Source organism: Arachis stenosperma, chromosome 8 (genome assembly GCF_014773155.1).
Source record: "Arachis stenosperma cultivar V10309 chromosome 8, arast.V10309.gnm1.PFL2, whole genome shotgun sequence".
Classification (NCBI taxonomy): domain Eukaryota; kingdom Viridiplantae; phylum Streptophyta; class Magnoliopsida; order Fabales; family Fabaceae; genus Arachis; species Arachis stenosperma.
In genome coordinates this window covers 28,504,447-28,512,671 of record NC_080384.1, presented here as the reverse complement: position 1 = coordinate 28,512,671, position 8,225 = coordinate 28,504,447, and positions in this window count along the sequence as shown.

Sequence of the window (8,225 nt, the reverse complement as noted above, 5' to 3'; positions counted from 1 at the left end):
CAATGAATCAATAATTGTGTACTCTAATTAATTCTTTCCCATCCAAAAACCATCAACATAAACTACTAATGCATTGACACCTATCATTTTACACATGTAGAAACAATTTCCTTTCTACACCATAGAATTCACCGTTATCTTGTGTTTGGGACCTCCGAATATTTTTTTTTTTAAGACAGACCAATTGTATTGGAGGTTATAATGGAGTTCCTCTGTTACCCAAATAAATAAATAAATAAATAAATAAATAAATGAATAACAATCGGAGTTCCACCGCTTTCAAAAAGAATTTCAATTATCAATGGTTGAATATAATAAGTTAATAACGGGTGCTTTATTGAATTTTATTCGTGTGGGTTAGTTCATGGACTGAGAATAATTTGATTGATGAATGCTCACAGAATATTCTTGTTCTATTAGATTAAGTAGATTATTTGTCACTAAATTATTTGTGATCAACACTAATTCTGTGTGATTGAGAATAAATTGAGTACCAAGTTAGCATTTTCCAGCTTACATGGATTATTTTGAAACAAAAACTAGCTATATCAAGTTTTATTTAATAGTTAAACATTTAAATATGTTAGGATTATCTTATTTTTTTAAAACTCGATCAGAAAAGCTATTCAAGTTTCAAATAGGCGTTTCTATGATTTTTGAATTAATAAAGTGTATTATTCCAGAAGATGTTTCATTGATTTTCAAATGTAATATAAGTTAACATTTATGATTTAATACATAAAATTTTGATCCGCAATTAAATCATATTTTCAAATTAAAAAATAGTGTCTGGTACTAGTTATCTTCTATTATTTGCTTAATTTTTTCTTTGTCGGTAGACCAACTAACCTTTCAATATTAAGTTATATATGCTCCATATATAATATAATTATAATTATATAAATTACAAGATGTTACTAATATTTTTTTCTAATATAAATTATGAAAAATATTATTTTTTCTAAGAGTCATTTTTGAGCTTTATTTACTAAAATGCACGTTTTTTTTATTTGGATAAGTTCGTCGCACCTCACGGCGAACTCTATAAAAATTAGCAAGTTTGCCTTACTCTGCGGAGAACTCCACTTTAAATACATTAAATTGAGTTTGAAAAGTTAACAATAGTAAGCATTATCATCGTTTCAAAAGTACATAAGAATACACAGGAATAAGTCGTATTTTATTTTTAGAAATAGTTATTTTTTAAAATTATAATTAAAAAAATCTTTGTTAAATATGACTTATTCCAAAAATTTTTATTTTTTTCAGCCTTTGGCCGTTAGCAAAAATTGCGCTTAATTTACCTCTTTTTTTGGATAAGGGCTTTTGATATCCCTCGCGTGTGCATGCTTTTGACTAAGTGTGATTTTTTGAAAATAGTCTTTATCTTTGAAAGATTTTTCTTATCTCTTTTGTATTCCTTATACTCAATTTTTTGCTTATTGAGTTTCTGTAACTTAGGTTATTTTCGCGATGCATTCTATTTTCTCGGATCCTCCGACTAGATAGTCGTTTTAAAGTTTTGGGATCCCGAGTTATTATGATCGTCCGTGTAACCTCTTTACACCGACTTGTACCTTGTCGTTTTATCCTGCCGACCACGTAGGTCGGGCATGGGATTTTCACGTTTTCTCGAGCTTAAGTCGGTGGATTTCGTAGAATAATGGCAATGTGGGAATTTAAAAAGAGATGTAATAAAAAAATCTTTATTTATTAATGAAGGTACTTTTTGCTACTAGGAAAATTTTAAAGGTTTGTTTTCTCCTGGCCCTCAGTTTGGTGTCTCGTTAAAATCCCTTTCAGGAAAACCCTTTCTTTGGGAAAAAACCGTGAAGTCGGGAAAAAGAGTACATCAGGGAGTGCAGTTCGCTTTTAGCTATAGTACCTTTTCATGTTACAAGCATGTCACGACCTAGGTAATTCGGTGCTACTCAAGTCGGTCACCTTGTAGTAGCCCTTTCCTAAGACTTCGCTTATCTTGTATGGTCCTTTCCAATTAGCAGCAAGCTTTCCATCCCCAGACTTGTTAACACCAATGTCATTTCGGATCAAAATCAAGTCGTCTTGAGCGAAGCTTCTTCGAATGACTTTTTTGTTGTATCTGTTTGTCATCCTTTGCTTCAACACTGCTTCTCTTATCTGGGCTTGTTCTCGGACTTCTGGGAGTAGCTCGAGCTCTTCTTTGTGCCCCTGTATGTTGCCAACCTCGTCGTAGAAGCTCACTCTTGGACTTTACTCGTTGATTTCAACTGGTATCATGGCTTCTATGCCATAAGCAAGTCGGAAGGGTGTTTCTCCTGTGGCAGACTGAGGTGTAGTCCGATATGCCCATAGTACTTGAGGGAGTTCTTCAGCTTAAGCTCTCTTTGCATCTTGCAACCTTTTCTTCAACCCAGCTAGTATAACTTTGTTAGCTGCCTCAGCTTGCCCATTTGCTTGTGGGTGCTCTATCGAGGTGAACTAATGCTTGATCTGCATGCTGGCTACTAGGCTTCTAAAGGTGGAGTCGGTGAACTGAGTGCCATTATCAGTGGTGATACAGTGGGGAACCCCATACCTTGTGATAATGTTCTTGTAGAGGAACTTCTGACTTCTCTGGGCTGTGATGGTGGTTAATGGTTCTGCTTCTATCCACTTCGTGAAGTAGTCTACTTCCACTATTAGATATTTTAATTGTCTAGGCACTTGGGGAAAGGGTCCCAATAGGTCCAATCCCCATTTTGCAAAAGGCCATGGAGAAGTTATGCTAATGAGCTCCTCAGGGGGAGTGACGTGGAAGTTTGCATGCACTTGGCATGGCTGACACTTCTTTACGAACTCGGTGGCATCTTTCTGCAAGGTCGGCCAGTAGAACCCGACTCGGATGACTTTCCTAGCCAACGACCTTGCTCCGAGATGATTTTCGCAGATACCATTGTTGACCTCCTCCAGTACTTCCGTTGTCCTTGAGGTTGGGACACACTTTAATAGTGGTGTGGATATTCCTCTTTTATAGAGGATATTTTTCACCAAGGTGTAGTTCTGTGCTTCCCTCTGAATTTTCTTGGCCTCTTTTTCATCTTTAGGTAGGATGTCGAATTTTATGTATTCGATTAGTGGGTTCATTCATCCGAGGTCCAATCTAGATACTTCAAGGACGTCTTGTCTACCCTCTATTTTTGCAACTAAGGGTTCTTGGAGAGTTTCCTGGATCAGGCTTCTATTATTCCCTCTTGGCTTGGTACTTGCTAGTTTGGAGAGGGCGTCTGCTCTGCTGTTGAGATCCCGAGTTATGTGTTTGACCTCGGTCTCTGCAAACCACCTAAGATACTCCAAGGTTTTGTCTAATCTGATACTCTTCATTTATTTAGGAGGTCACCACCTGGGAGTTGTTGAACACGACTACTTCGGTTGCGCCGACTTCTTCTGCCAGCTTTAACCCTGCAATCAAGGCTTCATATTCTACCTGATTATTGGAAGCTGGGAATTCAAATTTGAGGGAAACTTCTATTTGAGTTCCCTCTTAGTTGACTAATATTATGTTCGCATCGCTTCCGACCTTATTAGAGGATCTGTCCACATATAGCTCCCATGCTGTGGCGGCTTCCTCTTGGTCTCTTGCATATTCTGCTATGAAGTCGGTGAGACATTGGGCTTTAATTGTAGTCCGAGTTTCGTACTTTAGATCGAACTTGGAGAGTTCTATGGCCCATTGAACCATTCTGCCTGCAATATCCGTTTTCTGAAGGATTTGCTTCATGGGCTGGTTCGTTCGAACTCTTATTGTGTGAGCTTGAAAATAAGGTCGTAGCCTTCGAGAGGCTACAATTAAGGCGTACGCAAATTTCTCAAGTTTTTGGTACCTTCATTCAGAGCCTTGTAGAACTTTGCTGGTGATGTATACAGGATGCTGCCCAACCTCATCTTCCCGTATTAGAGCTGATGCTACAGCTTTGTCGGCTACGGACAAATACATGACGAGTTCTTCCCCAACTTTAGGTTGGGTCAGAATAGGAGGTTAGTTTAAAAACCTTTTGAACTCCTGGAATGCTTCTTCGTACTTAGGAGTCCATTCGAACCGGCATCCTTTGTTTAGTAGAGAAAAGAGTGGTAGGGATCTTAACGCTGATCCTGCTAAGAACCTGGAGAGAGGTGCAAGTCGTCCATTCAACTGCTGGACCTCCCTTAAGCAATTCGGGCTTTTCATTTCTAGGACTGCTTTGCATTTGTCGGGGTTGGCTTCAATCCCCCTTTGTGTTAGCATAATTCCCAAAAATTTTCCTGCCTCCACTGTGAAGGTGTACTTTGCAGGATTCAACCTCATCCCATGCATCCTAATGGTGTTGAAGACTTGCGAGAGGTCAGCCAAGAGGTTGGCTTCGTCCTTGTTTTTTACTAGCATGTCGTCTACATAGACTTCCATTAGACTCCCAAGGTGTTCCGAGGGTTACCTGAAATTGTAGGTCGATCTCGGACGAGATCTTCTGTACTAGTCGGAGCTGTTGTGTCCGACTTGGTGATGGTGGCCGGAGCTGCCGTGTTCGACTTGTTTGACTTGGTGGTGGTGCTGATCCTTCGCCACCGGAGGGTGGTAGTACCTGCAAGGGACTCCGATGTTTAAGTTAGCAAGGGTATTAAGCAGTTTTTTAGTAGAATCAGAGTCTGAGTTATATTTGGGTACTCCAGTGTATTTATAATGGTGTGGGGTGATCTTCCTGGGATAAGATAGTTATCTTATCTTATCTTCTGAGTGAAGTCATCCTATCTTTCAGGAAACCGCCCTTATCTCTATAGGCTTGAGCTGCCCTTGGACTTTGGGTTGTGTTCCTCTATTTGGGCCCTTTTTGGGCTTTCCTGATGATTTGGCCGAGCTCTTTGAGAAAAGGTCGGATAGTTCTGACCTGAAGAGGTCGGTCGACTCGTCTTCAATCAGCCCGGGTCGTACAGCTCGACCCAGGGCATGAACACAAGGTGAGGTGCAAACACCTTATTCATCAGCCTTTGATATGTGGCTCCTGCATTTTTTAACCCAAAAGGCATGACCACATAGCAATAATTTGCTCTTAGCATGATGAAAGATGTCTTTTCTTGATCCGACTTGTACATCGGAATTTGATTATATCCCGAGTATGCGTCCATGAACGACAAGTATTGATACCCCGAGCTGGAGTTTACTAAGGTATCAATATTTGGGGATATTTGGGACACGCCTTGTTCAGGTCGGTGTAATCGACACACATCCTCCACTTGCTATTTTTCTTTTTGACCAGCACCACATTTGCCAGCCACGCCGCGTATTTGACCTCTTTGATGAAGTCGGCTTCTAGGAGGGCTTGTACTTGCTCTTCCACCACTTAGGCTCGTTTAGGTCCGAGCTTCCATCTTCTTTGCTGAATAGGTCGCGATCCGGGGTACACTGATGGTTTATACAACATGAGTTCGGGATCTATCCATGGCATGTCAGAGGCTTTTCAGGCAAAGAGGTAGGAATTCTCTTGTAGGAGCCTTATAAGCTTTGGCTTCAAATCTTCTTTCAGGTTGGCTTCTATGTTGGTATTTTTTTCTTCCTCTTCTCCGACCGATTCGAAAATTAGATAAAATAGTTTTGTTGTGATTATAGTCCAAATTGGCAATTAAATCCCAACATCAAAGTTTAATTCAAATCAAATAAAAATCGAGAGTAATGAAACCTTGGGTCGTTCTCCCTAAGAATGCAATTGAAGTGTTATGCTTTCGGTTGTTAAGGCAAACAGAGTGGTTTCCAAATCAAAGAACGAAAGATTAAAAGAACTAAGAAATAAAAGAAACAATCAATGATCAAAATTGGAATTAATGCACATTAAAAAGGGAAACAATATCAAAACTTAGTGAAAATGCTATAAATGCATAAAGAGCCTTGATTTGGGAATGAGAATTCAAGGAATCCTATCATAGCCATAACCACAACTATGGTAATTATGATGAGTCAATCTCGCTTAGTTAACTCCTAATATTGAGGAGTAGGTCAAGCTAGCATAATTGACCTTAATCCATGAGTCCTAGCTAACTTACCAAATTAATTGGTAAAAAGCTAGCGTCAATGTACCCAAGAGTCAACTACTGAATGTCGGATATTATGACTCTAGTATCCTAGGAACTCAAATCCCAAGCCAAGGTATGAAAATCTACTCAAAACTCATAATTGGCATTTTCACAAACACCTTGTGTGCATAAAAACAAAACATCGGAATTTGCAAAGGAAAATGGAAAACTATAACCAACTATCCACAAAGTAAAACATAAACAAGCAATCAAACATAAAGAAAGCATGAAACATTAAATTCATCAATCAAAACTTCAAGAAACTCAAAATTGCAAATATAAACAAGGTAACTTGAACCAAGAGAAAGTGAAAGTAAAAGTGATGTAATTAAATAGGAAATTAAGAGTACTTACAATTAAAGAAGCAAAATCCAAAATGAAAGCTTGCTATAAAATGCTACAATGGAAATTGAAGTAAACCCTAAGAGAGTATTCTACTTTACACTACTCCTACTCCTACGGAAGCTTCCTATACTACTACCTAATAAAACGTAATCTAAAGCCTCATGCCTTCATATGGCTTTATTTTTCCTTGATATAGCACTTCTCATTCAGCATAGAGTCCTCCAAAATTGGGCGAAAGGCCCCAAAAATCACGGACCACGTGTTTCATTAATGAATCCACGTGCAGGGACCTGTGCGTACGCACAGGTGCTTGTGCACACGCACATATGCAAATTCTTTCTTGTGCGCACGCACAGAAGCTTGTGCACACGCACACTTAGCTGTGTGTGCTTTTCCTTGTTTTCTTCATGTGTTCTCCCTTGTACATGCTTTCTTCCACTTTTGCCTAGCCAATCTGGCCTAATTGACCTGAAATCACTCACAAAACATATCACGGCATCGAATGGCATAAAAGTGAAATTAAAATCACTAATTTAAGCATAAATACGTATGTTTTCACATTTAGGATCAAATTAGGGATCAAACACAAAAGTATGCTATTTTAGTGAATAAGTGTGAGTTTATATAATGAAATCCCTCCAAATCAAGCTAAAATATATCATCAAATATGGACTCATCACAAACCCTCCTAAGATCATGTGTTTCTATCTCTCCGGGGTCTGCGGTGGTAGGTTTCTTTGGTCCTCCTCATCTCGTTTTCTCTTGCCATGATGGTCTGACCTTTCCACGAGATATCTGTCAAGTCGACCTTCTCTGGCCAGCTTTTCCATCACATTTTTTAGGTCATAACAATCATTTGTTGAGTGACCATATAATTTATGGTACTCACAGTAGTCGCTACAACTTTCCCCCTTTTTGTTCTTGATGGTCTAGGGGGAGGTAGCCTTTCAGTATGACAAATTTTCCTGTAGACATCAACTAGGAAAACTCGTAGAGGAGTATAGGAGTGATATCTCCTGGGCCTTTCAGGGCCGACTTCCTCTTTTTTCTTGGGTTCTCTCTCTTTATCTTTTGATGAGTGAGAGTGCTCAGGTCGCCAGTTCGGCTCTCGCAGCCTAGAATTTTTCTCCATATTGATGTATTTCTCAGATCTCTCTCGTACATCACTCAGAGAGGTTGGGTGCCTTTTCGAGATGGACTGGGAGAAGGGGCCTTCTCGAAGTCCATTTATTAGACCCATAATAACTGCCTCTATGGGCAGGTCTTAAATTTCCAAACACGCTTTGTTGAACCTTTCCATGTAGTCCCTCAAAGGTTGTCCGACCTCCTGTTTTACTCCCAAGAGATTCGGTGCGTGCTTCACTTTGTCCTTCTGGATGGAAAATTGCATAAGGAACTTCCGCGAGAGGTCGTCGAAGCTAGTGATCGGCCTTGGGGGGAGGCTATCGAACCATTTCATCATTGCTTTCGTCAGAGTTGTCGGGAAAGCCTTGTAGCGAGTAGCATCAGAAGCGTCGGCTAGATACATCCGACTTTTAAAATTGCTTAAGTGATGTTTTGGGTCAGTAGCTCTGTCGCAGAGGTCCATATCAGGATTTTGAAGTTCGTTGAAACTTTTGCCCTCATTATGTCCTCACTGAACGGGTCTTCTCTTTCCAAGGGAGAGTCTTCTCGATCACTGCGAGAGTTTCGACCTCGGAGAGCGGACTCTAGTCTTAGGAGCTTTTTTTCAAGCTCTTTTCATCGCTCGATCTCACTTCTCAAATTCCTCTCTGCCTCTCGCTATCGCTCCAGCTCTTGCCCCAACTGCTCCAGGCGCC